The sequence below is a fragment of the Neophocaena asiaeorientalis genome, unplaced genomic scaffold (genome assembly GCF_003031525.2).
Source record: "Neophocaena asiaeorientalis asiaeorientalis breed wild unplaced genomic scaffold, Neophocaena_asiaeorientalis_V1.1 scaffold275, whole genome shotgun sequence".
Taxonomy (NCBI): Eukaryota; Metazoa; Chordata; class Mammalia; order Artiodactyla; family Phocoenidae; genus Neophocaena; species Neophocaena asiaeorientalis.
The window spans coordinates 4590005-4610590 of NW_020173679.1; the positions used below are offsets into that span (position 1 = coordinate 4590005).

Sequence of the window (20586 nt, forward strand, 5' to 3'; positions counted from 1 at the left end):
CAGAGCTGGTTTCCCTGCTTCCACTCTGCAGCCCCAGGCTGGATTCCTCACCCCCAGGCTGGCTTCCTGAACCCCAGTCTGATTCCGTCACTCCCTGCCTAAAGCCTGCACTGGCTCCCTAGTGCCCTCGGGCTGGAGGGGAAACCACTCTGCACCAGGTGCCCAAGCCCCATTCCCGAGACTTGCCCTCTTCTTTTTCCCACATCTAATCTGCCAGCAAGTCCTGTGGATTCTCCAACCTGTCCTGCAGGAGGCCCGGGATAGCCTTTCACAACAGCACCCTCACCCCACACACACTATTCTCAATGAAGCAGCCCGAGGGACCACTTCAAAAGGCAAATCAGACTGAGTTGCTTCCTTGCTTAAAACCAGTGCATCGTGCCATGTGTATGATAAAGTCCAAGCTCCGCATCAGGACTGCAGAGCCCTTCATCTCATCTCCCCATCCCCCCCACCCCATGCCCTCCAGCCACACTGGTGGCCTCTGTAACCTCTGTTTTGGGTTAAAGGTCTCTGCTCCAGAGAGCCATCTCTGGCAATGCAGGCAAAGGAGCCACCTACCCCCACCGTCTTCCACACCTCCCCATTTTATCCTGTATGGCAGGGGTTCCCAACGCCCAGGTCACGGACTGGTACTGGTCTGCGGCTTGTTAGGAACCGGGCCGCACGGCAGGAGGTGGGTGGTGGGCGAGCGAGTGCGAAGCTTCATCTGTATTTACAGCCGCTCCGCATCGCTCGTGTTACCCCCTGAGCTCCGCCTCCTGTCAGATCAGCGGCGGCATTAGATTCTCATAGGAGCGCGAACCCTACTATGAACTGCGCAGGCGAGGGATCTAGGTTGTGCACTTCTTATGAGAATCTAACGCCTGATGATCCGAGGTGGAGCTGAGGCGGTGATGCTAGCGCTGGGGAGCGGCTGCAAATACAGATTATCATTAGCTGAGAGGTTGACTGTACAGAGACCATAATAAATCAATTGCTTGCAGACTCATATCAAAGCCCTATCAGTGGGCTTCCCTGGTGGCACAGGGGCTGAGAATCTGCCTGCCAATGCAGGGGACACGGGTTCGAGCCCTTGTCTGGGAAGATCCCACATGCCGCGGAGCAACTAGGCCCGTGAGCCACAACTACTGAGCCTGCGCGTCTGGAGCCTGTGCTCCGCAACAAGAGAGGCCGCGATAGTGAGAGGCCCGCGCACCGCGATGAAGAGTGGCCCCCGCTCACCGCAACTAGAGAAAGCCCTCGCACAGAAACGAAGACCCAACACAGCCCAAAATAAATAAATAAATAAAGGAGTTCCTTTAAAAAACAAACAAACAAACAAAAGCCCTATCAGTGAGTGGCAAGTGAAAACAAGCTCAGGGCTCCCGCTGATTCTGCATTATGGTGAGTTGTATAATTATTTCATTATATATTATGATGTAATAATAACAGAAATAAAGTTGAAGCATCCTGAAACCTTCCCCCCCGCCCCTGCCCGGTCCAAGAAACCAAACCAGTCCCTGGTGCCAAAAAGGTTGGGGACCGCTGCTGTATGGCACATGCTACTATCTTATCGTTTTCTTGTCTGCTCACTAATTTACTACTTGATTTCTCTTTAAACTGCTGGGCTGGGAGGAGGCTGCAGAGTTTCTTCACTCTCCCTGCTACCCTCAGCACCTAGCCGTCGGCCTGGCATGTGGCCAGGGGTCAATCGATGTTTCTGGAATGAAGGACTACCTGCATTTCTGATGTCTGGCAGAGTGCCTGTTAGTGTGAGTTTGATTAAACTGCATAGAGAAAAGGAGCAGCAGCTCCTGCTTATTGAGGACCTACTATGTACTTAGCTGGGTGAGTGCGGGCAGGGCGTGTGGGACCAGCCAGGGCTCGTCTGAGTCCCCGGCTCCTACCCCCAGCACACAGCAGCCTCTTTACTGAGATTCTGAGTTGAGCTCCTTTCCTGAAGTGACATCAAAATAAGACGACAACAGTTTATCCCCTTGAGGTCCCGCGAGCCCCATTCAGGGAGGGATGGGGGGCACTGTGCTGGAGCCCCACCACACGAAGAGGCTACTTGCTCCTTCGTCAGCGCTTTGCTCAGGCTGGCACCAAGCGGGCCAGCGGAACTGCTCGCAATGTGCCAACCAAGAAAAGCTGCAGGTCAGCACTTTCCGGGATTTGCTGCTTTAATATTAAAATATTCATAAAGAGAAGTGATATCACTGTACACGAGCTTCCTATCTGCGAACGAGGATTCACACCTGTTCCTGGCGCTTGGCCAGTGCCTGGGTCTTTCTGACCATCTGTCTTTGGCTGCATCCTTGCTTTTTTTTTTTTTTTTCCGGTACGCGGGCCTCTCACTGTTGTGGCCTCTCCCGTTGCGGAGCACAGGCTCCGGACGCGCAGGCTCAGCGGCCATGGCTCACGGGCCCAGCCACTCCGCGGTACGTGGGATCTTCCCGGACCGGGGCACGAACCCGTGTCCTCTGCATCAGCAGGCGGACTCTCAACCACTGCGCCACCAGGGAAGCCCTGCATCCTTGCTTTTTAGAGTGACAAGATGTTCTAGTCATACTGTTACTTTCACTGCCCCACACCTGGAATCCTCCAGGTGTCTAAGGGGCCCTGGCTCCTTCTCATGGGGAACAGCATTGAGAAACAGAGCTGCAGGCGCTAGGAGTATGCACTGCTACTGGGTGGGGGGTGGGTCACTGCTTTCTTGCGCTTCCATGGTTACGACTTGTAAATCATGAACATATGTCATCACAAATGTATACTGAGGCCTTCCCTGGTGGCACAGTGGTTAAAGAATCCACCTGCCGATGAAGGAGACACAGGTTCAAGCCCTGGTCTGGGAAGATCCCACACGCAGCGGAGCAACAAAGTCTGTGCGCCACAACTGCTGAGCCTGTGCTCTACAGCCCGTGCGCCACAACTGCTGAGCCCGCGTGCCACAACTACTGAAGCCCATGCGCCTAGAGCCCATGCTCCGCAACAAGAGAAGCCACTGCAATGAGAAGCCCGCGCACCGCAATGAAGAGCAGCCCCCGCTCACCGCAACTAGAGAAAGCCCATGCGCAGCAACGAAGACCCAACGCAGCCAAACATAAATAATTAATTTTAAAAAAAGTATATTGATGCCCCAACTCTAATCTCACATCTTCCTCTATTCCATATTCCATTCTCCCACAGACAGAACCCTGGTACCCAACAGTATATATTTTCTCACTTGCTCTAATCCATAATAACAAAATAATGCCAGGATTATCACACCAGAAGTACTGTCAATAAATCTACTAGATAAACTTCAAGATTTGTTTCCTGTTCTCCCCTTCTTTGAAGACTTTGAATGTATTCTATGGCGTGTACAGTAAATTGTTTCATATTTGTAATGTTTTACCCTCAGGATCAGTCCTTAGAGGTGGGACTGCTGAGTCAGAGGGTGAATGCAGATGTGATTTTGCTAGCTGTACCTGAATTTTCCTCCACGGCAGTCATGCTGTCCAATGTTTCCACCAACCACGTGTGAGAGTACTATATTCCCTGCAGGCGTGCCAAAAGAGTGTGGTTGTGTGATTTTTGAATTTTTGCCAGTCTGTGAGGTTGCTTTAATTTGCACTTTCTTAACCTATTGCATCCTCTTTTAGCCCTGGGGTCAAGTCCAGGACCCATCCTGGATGTGCTAAGCTGGGCATCCCAGACAGGGTGAAGGTCAGGGGAAGGGGTATACAGCCTTGCTGTGTCCACCCAGCCCGTCATGAACAATGCAGTCAAACGGTGCTCCAGATAAAAGGCTGGCACCTGGGCGGGGAAGGAGCCCTCTGGGTGTCTAGAGAAACCTCAGAAACATGCCCCGCTCATTTCTGGAGTAAAAAGCCTCCCTGCTGCCTTCAGCAGGCAAAAGGAATGCTCTGGCTTTCTGCTCTGATGATCGTGGACAAGCTGCAAGGCTCCTGCCAAGGGGCCAGGCACTGCCTCAACAGAGCTCAGAGCAGGAGGCCAAGGGTGCCAGCCGGAGGGTGCCCTTGTGGGCTGAGTTACTCACTGGGACTTCTTTTTCCTGAGTCAGCACCTGTGCTTCCCATGGCAGGCTCTTGGGTTACGGGAAGATGTCTTTAGGAATTGAGGTGGTGGAAAGATCTGGCATTGTGCCTCCAGCCCTCCCTGCCATTACATGGTCACTATCTCTGGATGGCCCCCGTGCCAGGCACCCCTCCAGGGTCTCAGGGTGCTGAAAACAGCAGACCTGGCTCAGAGGGGACAAGCCGAGAGGCCCGGTCCCATTCCTCCCAAGCCCAAGCCTGCCCACCTCCAGCCAAACCCACATTTTAAGGGCTCAGGGAAACTTCAGGTGTCAACAGACAGGTGTGATCTTTATGGTACAATAGTCAGGGTGTAGGGTCTGAAGCCAGAGTGGGCTGGGGTGCTGATCCTGACTGCACCATCAACCAGCTGAGTGTCCCACGCAAGTTCCTTCTACCTAGAGCCTCGGTTACCTTTTCTGTAAAGTTGGGGTAATAACAGAACCCATGTCACAGGCTGGCTGTGAGGATGAAATAGGACATGTATGCAGAGAGCCTGGCACACAGTAAGGGTTCAATAAACGTTAACTCCCTCCAGGTGACGGCCCCATTCTGGACCTCAGGTGGCTGTCCAGGATAAGTCCCTTCTAACAGGTGCTTCACTTCTCCCTTTCTCCAAGTGAGAAAGGTGCCCTGGAGGGGGTCACACCTGGGGCATCACGGTTTGAACAAGCTTGGGTTGTCGTATAAAACTCAGTAAAAAGGCATTGCCGTACCTTTCCATCCTAATATATATATATTTTTTGTAAGTTTTATTTTATTTATTTATTTCTGTTTTTGGTTGCATTGGGTCCTCGTTGCTACGTGTGGGCTTTCTCTAGCTGGTGCATGGGCTTCTCACTACGGTGGCTTCTCTTTGTTGTGGAGCGTGGGCTCTAGGCGCACGGGCTCCGTAGTTGTGGCTGTAGACCGCAGGCTCAGTAGTTGTGGTGCACGGGCTTAGTTGCTCTGCGGCATGTAGGATCCTCCTGGACTAGGGCTTGAACCCGTGTCCCTTGCACTGGCAGGCAGACTCTTAACCACTGTGCCACCAGGGAAGTCCCTTAATATTCTTAAGATGAAATCTAGTTGGAATTGTTCTTTATGCCAACCACAACCAGCCAAGATGGCCATGACTCACCCAGGACCGCCATGGACAGTTGCACAGCTGATGCACTGCCCAAAAGTACCTGGTAGGTAAGCTGAGTGGGAGGTAAAATCCAGCTGGTGTTCTGCTTGTCAAATTGTACAGTTTAGTGCAGGGCTGCAGCCACCTGGAGCAGAGGCACCTCTCTACCCCCTTGTCAAACCCTGCTACAGGGCTGCAACCCCCTAGGAATGTGGTCACACACAGGTGCTGCCTGCCAAGTCACCAGGCTATACAGGTCAGTAGGCCTGTGTGCAATGTCGTGGAGGTGGGGGTACCTTTGCCTAATCTGTCTACATGCCTTTTTCTAATTCGCACAAAGCCTGCATTAGGCTAGTGGGAGTCCCATTAATTTGAAAAATATGCATTTACGATCCATAGATTGGTGACTGGCCTATACTTCTTGAGGTAAGATCTTTATGTACGGAACTGCTCTACTGGGTTCAAGGTTCTGTCAAAAAAGTTAGAAATCTGTTTTAGGAACAGACAGTAAAAAGTGAAGAACTTCAGTGAGCATTCAGGGTTGGGAGTAAGGATAGGGGTCTAGGATGAAGCTCCTAGCTTAGCTGGGGCATGTCACTTCCCCACACCGAGCCTGGCCTACAGCTCCCGGCTACTTCCCCTCTCTCCCTGTTCCACAGGGGAGGCTGCTCTGACCCTTCTGGGAACCTGAACCCCCAGGAACACCTTGCTCCACTGGGAGACACCGGGTCCATGTGGGTGGGTAACAACAGTTGCCTGGAAACCCCACCTTGTCAAGGCCTCACGTGCTCCTGCTGAGGTTTACACGGAAGCCACACAGGCTAGGAGACAGGAGCCTCCTCCAGCAACCCCATCTCCCTCCCCGGCCTCCCACATCCTTCCTTCTGGAGCCTCCACCCGAAAGCTTTGTTCCTCTGGTGTCAACTGGGGATGCACTTAGTGACTTAATAGCGTCCTTCTCCCCCTCTGCTCCCTCCTGCCTAACAGGGCATCGGAATGGTTTCTGAGATGTCATACTATGCCTCTCTGTCGTAAAGATCACATCTTTCTCAGGTCCATAAAGAATGGAGTGGCCTGTGGTGCCCTCGTAAATTATGATGCTGACCAGGCGGGCGGCCTTGGAGCACGCAGATGAACCTGGGGAAGGGGAAGGATGCCCTGTGGGCAATGGGGTCAGGGTGCAGGTGGAGAGATGTTACGTCTCCTGTCCGGTAGGGCAGGTTAGCCCCCTGGCCACCTCACGGTCACCTGTGTATACCATGAGCACCCACCCTCCAACACCTTTGCTTATACCATCCTCTGACCCGGAGTACCTGCCTGACACCTGTCCACTTACTCACATCCTGTCTGTTGGGTCAAGGGCTATAGATCCTATTTGTCTGGGGACAGTCCCAGTTGGCTCTTAATGTCTCAGGACAACTTTTAATAGGCCCTCTTTTTCTTGAAAAACTCTCCCAGTTTGGACAATATATTATACAGTCACTCTGAACTTAGTAAAAGAACAATAATAAGAGCAGCTGATATTTAATAAATAAATATTTACTGTTCAAACCTTTTTCTATGAATCATCTCATTTAATCCCCCAACCACTGGGTAGGCGCTATTATGATACTGATGGGGATATTCTACCAATGGGGAAGGAGAGTTGAGCAACTTGTCCAAGTTCAAGTGGAGGGGACACCAAGCCTAGTCCTGGCTCTACTACCCATATGACCTTGGGCACGTCATGCAACCTCTCCAAGCTTATGTTCCTCACACAGAGAAAAGGAGAAAAGAAAGGAACTTTGTAGGACAGTGGGGAGCATTACACAAGGTATTTACTTTTCTGGTTGATGGTGCATTGTAGGTGTTCAGTGAAGGACAGCTCCTTTCCACTATTCATTTCTTTCCTGAGAACTTGGACCCAACCTAGAACCACAGAGGGCACCTTCCCTTCCCTGTATAAATATCTCCTAGTTGCTTGGTTTGAACAGGAAATCCTCTGCTTGCCCTGCTCTCGGCACTCCTGCAGAGCGTAACATGGCAGAGGTGAAGCCCCCTCTCTTGGGGGCAATGACCTCTCCCTATACCTCCCACCCCCAAATTATTCACCATCTTTTCCACTTGCTACTAACAAACTAGCAACAGAGGTCAAGGTCACTGTGCCTTGGCTTCATATCCCCCTTCTAGAAATAGCTCAGAAAGCCCACCTCTGCCTGGGAAAGCCCTATACTTGCAGGGGAGCAATGCCACCTCCACACACCCAGTCCTCACAGCAAGCAGGGCCTCCAGCCCACACAAACTCCACAGAGCTTGGTGACCATCAATGACCAGCGAGAAACTGCCCTGTAAGTCTGCTGGCAGCCTGGGGTGGAGGTGCGGGGGTGGGGGTGTCTGAATTCCAGAAGAGTAGGAAGAAGAAACCCTCTCCGATGAAGAGAAATCCAACAGAAGAAGACTATTTCTAGGAGCTTCACTGGTGGGTATGGAAGACCCCAAAAAGGGGAAAGAGGGAACTATCTTACTGCCTTCTCATCTGAAAAGAGGACAAAACAGTCCCACTGATGTGATCACATACCTCCAACCTCCTCCCTGTGATCATATGGATCAAGGTGCCAGGTGCTTCTGATAATTGGAATATCACCAACCAGCCACGTCTTTTGCTCTCCATACTGACCCAGTGTCTTGAACGGGCCAGTAAGAGTGTTAATTCTCAAACCCATTGACCTTGCAGTCCCCAAACTCTGGAGAAGTCTCTCACCTATGAGCTCTGGGCCATGAACATCTAGAAGAAGCATTCTGACTCCGTTCTGATTCTGGCCCTCCAGCAAAGTGCGGTGACCAAGGAAAGAAAGAGGGCTTCAGCAAGAACGTGCCACAGCTGGGAAGGGCAGGAGGCGAGAGGCCTTTGGGGAGACAGACTTTGCCTGGAACAGAAACTGACCTCAAGATGCCAACACAACTTCACAGCGCGTGCGAGGCTTAACTGACACTGGTGACACTCAGTCCTGCCCAGGTGAGCGGCCGAGAGGGCTGGCGCTGGCAGGGCAACGCGGAGCCGGCCCCCGAGTGGTCCTGGGCAGCGTGTGAGCTTTCAGCCTCTGTGGCAGTTCTCCAAAGTCATGCTCCTCCGGGAATTCCAGCCAGGAAATGGCCCTGCTTTGGCGGAACCTGGCCAAAGCTCCCAGTCCATCCCTCCGCTGCGTGCCACCCAGGGCCACCCCAGCCCGTTCTGCCCCTGAAGGGAGTGATTCTCCCCCAGTCTGCAGTCACCTGAACCAGGAAGAAGAAAGAAAGGCCTGCGCCCTTGTTTTTTCTCCACTCACGCCTGCGCCTGGCCTGGGGAGGGAGCAGGGAGCACGATGCACTCCACGGTCATCCTGGCAGGAGACCTTCATCTCAGACCTGTTTATGAGTCCCTTGCCACGTGCTGGGTCCAGGGCTGAACACTGGGTGGGAGACAGAAGGGTTAGTAGCACCGGGATGACCAACGCTTCTCTAGCTGCATCTAACCAGGCCCATCTTCAGGGCAGCCAGGAGCCAACACCGACCGAGAGAAGCACGGCCCAGCCTCTTCTTGAGGGCTCGGCAGGGCTTAGGGATATTGACCAGCCCTGGGCCATCCCCCTCCTTCTGCCTGAGCCCATGGGTTCTTGCTAAAGACCTTTCTTTCCTTGGGCACCACTCTGCTGGCAAGGCCCGAATCAGAAAGATTCTACTAGATCTTCATGGTGCAGAGCTCCTGGTCGAGCAACTTCTCTGGAGTTCAGGGGCTGTGAAGGTCAGAGGCTAAGGGCTGCTGGTCGGCTGTGGGGTGTAGGTCCTGGGCTGGGGTGAGAGTGGGAGGCCTGGCGGCAGTCAGAGGCCCAGCTGGTGTGACCCAGGGACACGCTGACACCAGCACCACTTCTATGACCACTTCTGCAGTCAGTGGGCAGCGTCAGGCTGCTGTCTTGGCTTTCTCTGAGGTTGGCTTGTTCTCCCCGCAGCACAGGTATTTTCCCCTGAATCCTGAGTAGTATTCTGCTCATGGTACCTTACAACAGGGGCTCAGAAGAACACTCAGCCCAACCCTCCCACCAGATGAGGCCCGCAGAGGCTGAGGGCAACACTGTAGGAGAGCCCTGGACTCCTGACTCAGGACGGCCCGCTCCGACATGCCCCGGTGCCTCGGATTCACAGGCCCAGCCTGTCCCTGAGACACACGTCACAAAGGATTCATCATTTAAAAACCTGTTAGCCACTGAAACAAACAGCAGCAGGCTCCCCATGGGGCTGTGGAGGGCACTGGCTATACCTCACAGGTCCTAGAGCCAGGCACACCTTCCTTGGCTGAAATTCCACCTTTCAGCAGCTCACTTCTCGGGCTCTCAACCTTCTCATCAGAAAAATGGTGAAGCCCATCCGAGATCATTCTTTAAAGTCCATGTATTCCTGGCCCAGGGAAATATTCAATGAGTATAAAAAAATTGTCTTCATTACCTATACATTAAATATAAGTATTAATTTTTAAGATATTATGGAGCCATTGGGTTTTTAAATTTTATTTATTTATTTTTGGCCACGCAGCGTGGCTTGTGGGATCTTAGTTCCCTGACCAGGGATCAAACCCGGGCCCTCAGCAGTGAGAGTGTGGAGTCCTAACCACCGGACCGCCAGGGAATTCCCAAGCCATTGGATTTTAACCTCCATCTTTTCCCTACCATAGCACCTGGCCTCCAGCTGAATCAGAAAGCTCCTTTCTAGACTGTTCTGAGTGTTTAGCTCAGTGCCCCAAAATGCCTCTCCTCCTTCTGTGTCCCCACGTCAGGCTCTGGGCATGGAGCTCACTCGGTTGTTAGCAGCTTCTGTCATAGCCACTGGCCAGCCCGTGTCGTTGGACCTATTTAAAGAGCTGGGCTGGGAGCCCAGGCCACAGCACACGCGGCAGCCTTGGACCTCCCTGGTCTCTGCCTGTTTCTGGAGCCCAGGAGCCCTGGGTGTTGGTGCCCTGATAGGACAGGGCTCTTCCCACCTGGGGCTGGGTCCCCTCTGCGACCCGCCGAGGCCAGCATGAAGGCTAGGGTGCCTGAGTGTGGCCCGTGGGGCACTGAATGCCCCTCGCTCCAAAACGCCTCGTGCTCAAGATTCCTAAGCCACCACACCCCCTTTTTAAAACACCTTTACTGCTAATAAATAACGCACAATAAGCCGCACATATGTAACGTGGACCATTTGATATAACCTGACACACGTAAACACCTGTAAAACCATCACCACAATCAAGATAGAGACGTATCCGTCACCCCAAAAGTTTCCTCTTCCCCTTTGAAAGCCACACTCCTGCCCCTCCTCCCACCCTCCAGGCAACCACTGATCTTTCTGTCCCTACAGACTGGTTTCATTCTCTAGAGTTTCACATGAATGGAACCACACAGGATATACTTTTTTCTTTCTGGACTCTGGCACTCAGCATAACGATTTTGAGACCCGTCATGTGGCTGCATGTCTCGATACTTTGCTGCTTTATTGCCAAGCGGGATTCCACAGTAGGATATACTGGTCTGTTTACTCATTCCTCTGTTGATGGACTTTTGGGCTGCTTCCAGTTTTGGGCTATTACAAATAAAGCTGCTAGGACCATTTGTGTACAAGTCTTTGTGCAGATATATATATTTCCTAGGTGAGTAAAAACCTAGGAGTGGCATGGCTGGGTCCTATCTCATCTCACTGTACAATTTCTATGTCCCCCTAGTACTGACAGTCTTCTAACACATACGACTTAGTTTTTCTATGTTCCTTGTTTGTTGTTGGCCTTCTCCCTCCCCTATGTGGCAGATGGTATTTTCGCAAAGATGGACACAATAATACTTCCCATACGTGCTTTTTATAGGGTGGAGTCTGGCTGGCCTTGTGGCTGGCCTGTCACCAACTGAATGCAGTGGAAATGACACTAAGTAATGTCTGAGACCAAGAAGCCTTACAGCTTGCTCCTTGACTTCCTGGAACTCTTTCTGTGGGATCCCTGAGCCTGTGGAGGAGGTCTGACTACCGTGCTGGAGGGGCCACAAATGGGTGTTTCAGTTGTCAGTCCCAGTTGAGCTCAGACACCCCACCGAGGCACCAGACACGTGAGTGAAGCTGTCTTGGACTCTCCAGCGGAACAGCCCACCACAGCAGAACCCACAACCCTCACCCACCATGTGGAACTCAGGAATCACCCGGCTGCACCCTGCCATGTCCCTGACACACAAAATCACGGGACGTAAGAAAAATGCTGGTGAGATTTGGGGGCTGTTTGTTACACAGCAGATCCATGAGAAATGGATCTGTCTGTCTGGCTCACAGATACTCCCCAAAGGCCCAGAACAATGCCTGGCCAATAGGAGGACCTCAACAAGTGTTTGTTGAATGAATAAGTGAGTGGGGTTCTGGGTAAGATTTTATCAACACTGAAGAGGTTTCTACTGATCAGAATTGAATGCTGGTGCAGCAGGAAGGGATCTGTGTCAGGCATGAGACTTCAAGTCCAAACACTGAGACCAGCATGCAGTATGACCCTCTTGGAACCTCAGTTTCCCCAACTGTAAAATCAGGCAAACTCCACCTATGTCATGGGCTGGATCTGAGGAGAATGTGAAGATGAGGTGGGTGGAGGCGTCGGCACAGGGCCAGCCCAGGAGATCCCCGAGAAGGCTTGCTACGTCTGAGTGAAACCGTGCTGCCCCTGCCTGCCACCCACACCTCATACTGCGCTCAAGGCCCACAGAGATCTGCTCCCCCCTCTCCTGTTCAGCCATCATCAGGGGCAACTCTTCCAGGAAGGAAGCTCACCCCCAGATCCCTGTCTGAGGCCAGGACAGCATCCCCTGGGGAGTCAACCAGGGCTGTGGAGAATCACAGTGGAGGTCCCTCTCAGACCTGACCCTGTGTCCATGGCCACCTTGGGCCAGTACCCACCATGGCTGCCCCAGAAGGAGGGCCAGCTCTGAAGACCACCGCCCCCTCCCGCTTCGGCCTGGCTCACACCAAAGCTCTTCTCCCAGGACAGAGGCCAGTGTGGCTCTCACTTCCTGCCACGGGTTCAGGGCCATGTCCTGACCCCATCACGGCAAGATGGGCCTGCACAGATAGAGGCCACAGCTCCAAACAGGGTTGAACAGGGTCTTGGGCAATGTCTTATGAAAGGGATATCAAGAACCTGGCTTTTCTCACACTGCACTCTGTTCTCCTCCTCTCAGCCGATCAATCTCTGACACTTCCTGGGCGGGGAGTGGGGATTAACTAAAAGCAGCAGCTCAAGGTCTGCAGCCCTTGCTCATTTCTTAAATATGGCAGCCGAGGCCACTGGCATTTCCTGGGACTGAAGTGTGTTCACTGAGCAGCGGAGGGAGAGGAGGTCGGGAAGAGAAGCTCCTGGCTTGTGTGTCCCCGAGACCAGCCTTGACGCCTTTAGTCCCTGGGACAAGCTCCAGAGCAAAGACTAAAAACGAATCCACAAATCCCGGTGCCTCAAGGGGTCCGAGTGACAGCTAAGAATGCTGGGCTTCCAAACCCAGATCTGTCCGTCTTTCTCCCCTTATCCCGATTTACTCCCTTCCTCTCTACTGCTACAACCACCCCTAAGACACCTAGAATAAAAAGAGTATCTGCTAAGAACAGAGGTTTGGAAACTAGAGTCACTGGAGATCAAGTGTGGGCTCTCAAGTCTACTAGCCGGGAGATTAGAAAAATCCTTAGTCTCTCTCATCCCCATTTTGTAGATGGGAAGACTGAGGCTAATAAACACCACTCACCCAATGAGGGTTGTTGGGAGGATCAATGGGCTCGTGCAGGCATAGTCCAAGTGCTAAATAAACGTTAGCTGTGGCGATTACTGCTCAAAAGCAATTTACTATGTGCTCACACCTCAGTCATCCCAACTATAGAATGGGTGTACAAGGTTTTTTCTGAATAGGGAAGAGGTTGGGCTCTGGTACCTGCTTCCTAAACAAGCATCGGATATGTGGAAGGTGAGTCCTGGAGGGTGTCTTGAGTATTTTCAAACTAACCAGTCTTTCCTCTTTTCTCAGGATAATCAGAACCTTAATACACAGTGGAGTCTACTGAGAATTGGACCCGAAGCATTGAAGGAGACCCCAGAAAGGGTAATTGTTTGGGGGGCCATGGAACAGATTCTGGCCTGGGCAGGCGGGAAGGGTGACAAAGGGGGCCTGGGGGGACGGGACTGGACTGGCTGCCTTTCCAACTCGTAGAGTCAAGGGCCCAGGACAAAAGCCCCAGACAGGGAGAAGAGAGAGGACATCAGTCACTCGGGTACAAAAATCTATAAAAAGCAAAGGAGTCAAAAGGGACAAGTTCGATGCCATGTGTTGTCAGTCACCAGACACCAGGACTCTAAGCAGATTCTGGATATGATTCTATTTAAAATGCTCTCTGTGGCGGATCCTCAGTCATGGCTGGCAACGAACCCCACCTCCCCGGAACCACAGCCTCCAGAGTCTCCACCCACATGATGCAGGGCTTGGTCATATGACTTGCTTTGGCCAATGAGACAACAGCAAACATAAAGCAGGAAGTGGCTTGAAAAGCATCCCTGTAATGCACTGCACTATCTAAGATGCTGAGGATGGGGGAACCGGTCATAGAGGGACTCTGCAACTTTTCTGGAAACCTCAAACTACTCCAAAGAAACACCTGTTAAAAAACATGTGCATTAGGGCATGTGCTCGTTTTTGGGAATCCAGCTGCCAGGTGAAGCAGCTAACCTGCTAGAGACACACAGCCCAGCCAGAGCTGCAAGAGAACAGCAAAGACTCTGGACACTTCTTCCACCTGACCATAGATTATTTTCAGCTGGATCAAATCTGGAGTCTGAGAAGCTTTCAAGGGGGATCTGTCAACTGTGAAAAACAGTCGGTAGTACATTAGGAAGATGCTCTGTCTGTAAAATTAAAACTCTCTGGAAGCTTCCACCAAATTCTAAGATGTACCAGCTAAGCGTCTTCAACATCAGTGCTGTGGGACAGAGGGGCAGCAGCCCCTAGGGCATCAGGCTAGATGGCCTAAGAAACAGTGGAAGCTTCTATGTATGATTTACTTATTGAAGAGGAGAACATAAATTCAACCCAGGGCAATAGATGGCCCAGAAGATGAACAAGTCTTTGATGCAAGGAATGAAACAAAGAGTGGAGTGTGGATGTGGGAAGGGAAACAGGAAACATTAAGTTGCTTTTCAAACCCACACAGCTCTGGAGACAAGGCTGTGTGTGTAAAAAAGCAGGTGGGCAGAGCCATCCCAGCATCGGTAACACATCATTTTATTCAACAGCCACTCAGGCCACCTACCACCCCGCTGCCTGCAGGACTGGTTACAATGGCAGCCAAAGCATGGGCACACCTGCTAGGAACCTAAAGGACACTGGTGTCCCCTGCTGCTCAAGGCCTAAGACATTCTCTGCATCCCAGAACTCTTCAAGCAGAATATCTGTGGCGTAGATTCTTATCTTCAAGGTTCTATTGTGGGGAAGTTTTCATGAAACATTTGTTGAATGAGCAAATTAAACAATAAGGCTCAGTTCCTGCCAGGAGCTCAGTCTAGGACAGGTGACTCATTGTGAGGCAGGGAAAAGGCCCCAACAGGGCTTATTCCTTGTGCTAAAGAGAGGAAACTTGGGCATCATTTCTTCTCCGCCGTGCTCACCAATCATCGACTTTGTTCAGATGGTGAGGCTGAATCTGTGCTGGGTACTGTGTCTGTAGGAGCCTGGCAAGTGGCAAACCGGGTAGGAAACAGACGCCCCTCCATGTGTGCTGAGTCCTGAGGGAGCTCAGCATCTAGGGCTGTGAAGTCCAGGGAGGAGGGGCCCTTATTAGTTTCCTCCTGCTGCCGTATCAAACTACAAATTTAGTAGCTTAAAAAGATACAAATTTAGTATCTTATAGTTCTGGAGGTCAGAAGTCTGAAATGGGTCTTAGAGGACTAAAATCAAGGTGTGGGCAGGGCTACATTCCTTCTGGAGGCTTTAGGAGAGAATCTGTCTTTCTCGGCTTCTAGAGGCCACGCACATTCCTTGGCTTGTGGACCCTTCCTCCACCTTGAACACCAGCAATGGTGGATTGGGTCCTCACGTTGAATGTCCAGCCTCTGTTCTCTGACTTTCTCTATCTCTGACTCTTCTGCCTCCTCTTTCACTCTGAAGGAACCTTGGGATTACGCTGGGCCTACAGGATAATCCCTCCATTTTAAGGATGTCTGATTAACAACCTTAATTCTCCTTTGCCACGTAAACTACCATATTCCCGTGCTCTAGAAATTAGGATGCAGACGTCTTGGGGGTGAAGGGGTATGATCCTGCCAACCACAGGCCCCGGACCCATCGAGTGGAGGATGGTTCAGAAAGATTCCTGGAGGAAGCAGAGCCTGAATCAGGACTTGGAGGAAGAGTGACCATCAGGAGGCTGGGGGAGAAGAAGAGCAAACGCAAAGACTCAGAGGAGAAAGAAGGGAGAGGATCCACAGGCACATCTAAGAACCACGTGTACATAACATGTGCATCCACGTGCTAGAAGGAGACGAGGCTGCAAAGGCAAGGAGAGGGTGGGAAAGGGACACGGGAACATCTTCAACACCTCACTCCTCATACTGTTTTCTCCTGCTCAAAACCTCCATGTCCCTGAACTTCAGGGTACAGCCCTGAATGCAAAGCCTCCACCTTCCCAGCCCCATACACAGGCTGGCCTTCTTGCCTTTGCTCAAGCTATTTCCCCTGCAGTAATGCCCTCTCTGCCCCTGCCTGTGTCACCTAAGGGCTCCAGAGCCACCCTGCTGAGGCCTGAACCTGGCCCTAACCAGGTACTGCTGTGTAATCTTGGCACATTGACAGCCCACCTCATACTCTTGTTGTGAGAATTAAAGGAGCTAAAGTGTGTGGCATATAAAAAGTGCTCAAAAATGCTAGCTGTCACCACCACTACCATCAACAATAACATTGCAGGGGGTCCAAGAGGAAAACTATTTTCATAATAACACTCTGACATTATTCACCTGTTTTACTGTGTTAGTATTTGCAATGTTGGTGCAGAAGCAATGCTGGGTAAAATGCTGACATCTTAGCAGAAATCATAACAGTGGCATCAAACTGTATTAGTAGTCACTGAGTTCTTTACACAATGTACTCATAGTTGAAAGAAAGGGGGGGAGGACAGTTTTACTTAAGAATGACCTTGATGAAGCTGTAAAAATAATTAATTCTATTAAAACTTGATTCCCAAGTACATATTTTTTAATAAAATGGGAAGTACACTTAAAGTTCTTTTGCTGCATACCAAAGTACAATGGCTGTCTCAAGGAAAATCATGTGTGCAGCTGTTTGAGTTGCTAGCTAAACTAGCCACTTTTTTGTAGCTCACCATTTGTACTTGAAAGAAGGACCAACGTACAAACTATAGTATCTGGCAAACTACCGAACTAAGTGAACACATGAAGTAAGTGAGCCTGTTACTTCTAGGAAAACAAATGACAGTATTTGTTGCCAGTGATAAAACTTGAACTTTTGAGCAAAATTCCAAATTTGGGCAAACTTGATCTGCCACTATGATTTTACCAGCTCCTCAAGACTTAAAGACTTTTCTAATGAGATTGGTGGTGATGTTAACAGATACATATTGATGTTGGATACTGAAATATGCCAAGATTTGGAGGATGTGCATTGCTCAGTGAACCAATATTTTCCAAGTGATCAATGTTAGATTAAAAAAAAATCATGTGTGGGTACAATAGCCATTCAAAGTACCAATTAGACCCATGGTTTTGTCCAGCCTAACAGAGCACAAAACCTTCACTGGATAATTCCACACTCAGCAAACCTCTAAGAAACTACCATTTGGTGAGTTAGTATGAAGTCAAAGAAAAATGTCCATAGTTATCTAATAAGGCAATTAATACACTCTTCCCTCTTCCAGCTACACATCTGTGTGATGCTAGATTTTCAACCAAAACAACAAATCATAGCAGCCTGACTGAAAGAGTAGTTAACGAGAACTCAGCAGTCTTCTATGGAGTCAGACATTAAAACATTTTTGCAAAATTGTGAAACAATGCTGCTCTTTTCCCTCAAATCTTTTTGTTTAGGAAAATACAGTCATCTTCATTTAAAAATAATGTTAGCATGTAATGGGTTTAGTACTGTCATTTTAAAATGAATTGAAGATTTAGACACGTTTTCTCAGAGAAATCAATGCAACTGAGGGGGCCTGGGGAAATCAAGACACCCCAGAGGGGTCCCACGGGCGACCAGCTCACCACAGGTGTAGGGCTGCAGTTGTGCAGGGACTCTGGGGTAAGTTTACTCACGCGATGACACCATTCCTTATTAAACAATCATTCAGGGCTTCTGCCTTTAAACTCACGATGAGACCAAAATCCCAAACCAAACATTCCCAGACTCATCCCCACAGAAACAAAGGAAACTTCTAAACCCCCATTCTCGCCAGACTTGATTCTTTTCGTTGCTTTGATGTTGGAACCATCAATGTTTGCACGTTTGCTTGAGTTCCTAATCCTCTCACGTGCCCAAGAATTCCAGTTTCAACCACCCCCAAACCAAAGACTGAGGGTGGGCCGGTGGGGACTGGCCAGAGTGGAAGTCTTTTGGGGCTTTGCGTTTTCCCACCGCAGGGACGCTGGTTATTAACAAGTGTCGCCCAACATCTGCCGCGTACTTGGCTTGTGCATTTATTCTCGTCCTTCTCATTATGGGCATATAAATCCCTTTTCATGCCCCAGCCTCCTTCTGCCCACATCTGTCTGCAATTTACTCACCATGTGCTGTGGCTGGGGAGGAAGCATCTTATTTATGACTTTGTAGAATGCCAGGCAGGATGCTTGAGTTGCTTGCTACCTTGAACTTAGATGGGCTCAGGGGGTCTAAGGTCTGGGCTACCCCAAATGGGAATCAGGCGACCAACATCTCCAAACAGATCTGAGGAAGCCTGCCAAACCCTGTCTCATCAGATAATCACTAAGTATTTGTACTAACAGTACTTGGCACTGGGCCAAGCACTTTATACCTCATTTAATCCTCATGACAACCTGTGAAGCAGCTACTATTATTGGCCTCAATTATAAGAAAAGTAGGTATTGTTACTGTTGCCTTCTGCAAAGGAACTGTGGTTCAGAGAGGTTAAGGAATTTGCCCCAGGCCACACAGCTAGTAAGTGACAGAGACGGGATTCATGCCCAGATCTGACTCCAGAGTCTGCTGTCCCCGTGACTGAGCTAGGATGGCCTCCTGTCTCTCTTGTCCAGGCCAACTTCACCCCTCGTGACCTCATCCAGAGGGGAGATGAGGTGTTTAGTGCAGTGGAAAAAGTTTCGGACTCTGCTGCTAATTAGCTCTGTCACCTTGGCCAAGTTACTTAACCTCCCTGAGCCTCATTCAGCTGTCTCCATCTGTGAAAGGGGTTGAAACGTTCCAGCAGCAGTGGTGGGGTGAATGGTAGACCAAGTGCACAGAACAATGCTGGAACACAGTAGGTGCTCAATAAGGCTTTCCTTGAATGAATACTGACGAGTCCTTGTTGATGAGATTATTGTTCCTACAAAGCAGTCGCCTTTGGGGGATCTCTGGGTCCCAGAGCAAGGCCCTGAAGACCTTTGCGGATGGATAAGAAATCGTACAGCACAGAGTTGGGAAGAAATGCCTGCATAGCTCTGTGCCCTGTGGGCTAAACGGACGAGGGCGCACATCATGGTTCCCGCCTTCACAGACACGACCTCATTTAATTCACTGTTACTGTCCCATCACTCAGATCAGAACACTGAGGTCTGGAGAGCCGTCTGCTCCAGGAGCTGGGCAGTCGGTGGGTAAATGAGCCTCTGCTCACTCCCTGCCCACACCCCTGGGCACAGGAACAGCAGAGAGAGGTATTCCTCCTCCTCCCAGGTACAGAAGGGGGAATACAGGTGAGAATTCTTTCCGTGGCCCAGGACACAGAAGGCAGGTGACTCTGTCCTGGAATGAACACCGGCAAAGGAGGCTGAGACAGCATCTGGCTGCTTCCTGAGGCAGCCTCGACTCTGCAGGATCGTGAAACCTGGCGAGACCAAAGGACGTCAGCTCACACGGCCTGGACCCAGCAACACGTGCCCATGGGAGACTCCTGAGACTTGGATCTCCTTCCTGAGAAGGGTGGGGTTGTTCCGAGGCCCCCGGGAAGCTGGGAGTGGAGGGAGCTTCTATAGATCTGCCTGGACCGCAGGAGGGTTGCATAGAGAAAGCACGCGTGCCTGGCACGGTGACTTCTGCTCACACGGCATCAGCTGCACCGTGACACAGACCACCTGCCTGCTACGGCCTGAAGAGACCACCCAGAACACTGTCCAGGTGGCCCCACCGGAAACAACACCCCAACAGGAAAGCATCTACCCAGCTTTAAGAGTAACATGTACTGCTGGGGAGAACGCAGAGAGGGGCTGGCGCAGCCGGGTGAGGGCACACCAGCATCCCAGGCTTCCTGGGGGACGGGTGGTGGCGTGTTGGCCAGACAGCTGGCTTAGCCAGTGTCCTGCTGCTCACTTCACACCTGTGGTCAGGGAAACCCACAAGGACAGAGCCGACCAACCATCCAGCACAATCCCCTCTCCCTCCCTGCCCAGTTAGCCTTGTAGCTGGGACGCGGATGCCCAGCACTCCCTGCGGCCACGCTCTTGCCAAAGGGAATCTCTGACCCTGAATTTTGGCCCTTTCCCTGGATCCTTCACAGGCCGAGGGGAGCAGAGATGCCCACCAGCCTGAAATGCCCCCTGGGATGGTTACAGAAGAGAGAGACAAACAGATTCTTTAAGCCACCCTGTTTTGGGGTCTTTGCTACAGCAGCCCGAAATCAACCGAAGGAATAAACCTGCGTTGGCCTCAGAAATGAAGTCTTTACCGAGAGAGTATTTATGGTTCTAGGAAGTGGTAAGTGGAAAGGAGGGTGCCAAGTTTTATTGCCCTTCCCCCCCCCCCCGCCCCCGAAAGCGGGGCTCAAGAGATCAAGGCAGACCCCACCCGAGATATTTTCTCCCCCAACGTTTCACGTTGCAGGACTGGGAGGGGATGACTCCCAACCTTTCTCAAATAACCTTGTGAGATGCAGTGCGGGCAGGTAGCTCCCAGGAGAGATGGGTATGCCGGCTGCCAGTACCCCAGGCCGGCTCTGAGGGAAGCAGCTGACATATGCGCCCAGTGGTCTCCTAAAGTAGTTTCTCTCCTAACTCCTCCCCCAACCCAGGGCTGGGTGCTGCGCTCCTTAGAGGGGAGCTCCTGCAGAGCAAGCAACGACAGAAGAGGCCTGAGCCCTCCCCTGGAGAGCCCACTGCCGTGAGCGCGAGTGAAGTGGGGGAGGGATGTGTCCTCCAGCACAAAACCCGGCACCCCCGCACTGTCCTGTGAGGGGAGGCGCCGCAGGACCCTG

At 51.2% G+C, this 20586-nt stretch overlaps 1 protein-coding gene across 1 annotated transcript in view; it reads right to left on the reverse strand.

The window, feature by feature from the left end:
* The window catches only part of KAZN (kazrin, periplakin interacting protein), a 1100080-nt gene that overhangs the window by 102283 nt on the left and 977211 nt on the right, over nt 1-20586 (reverse strand). The window lies entirely within an intron of this gene.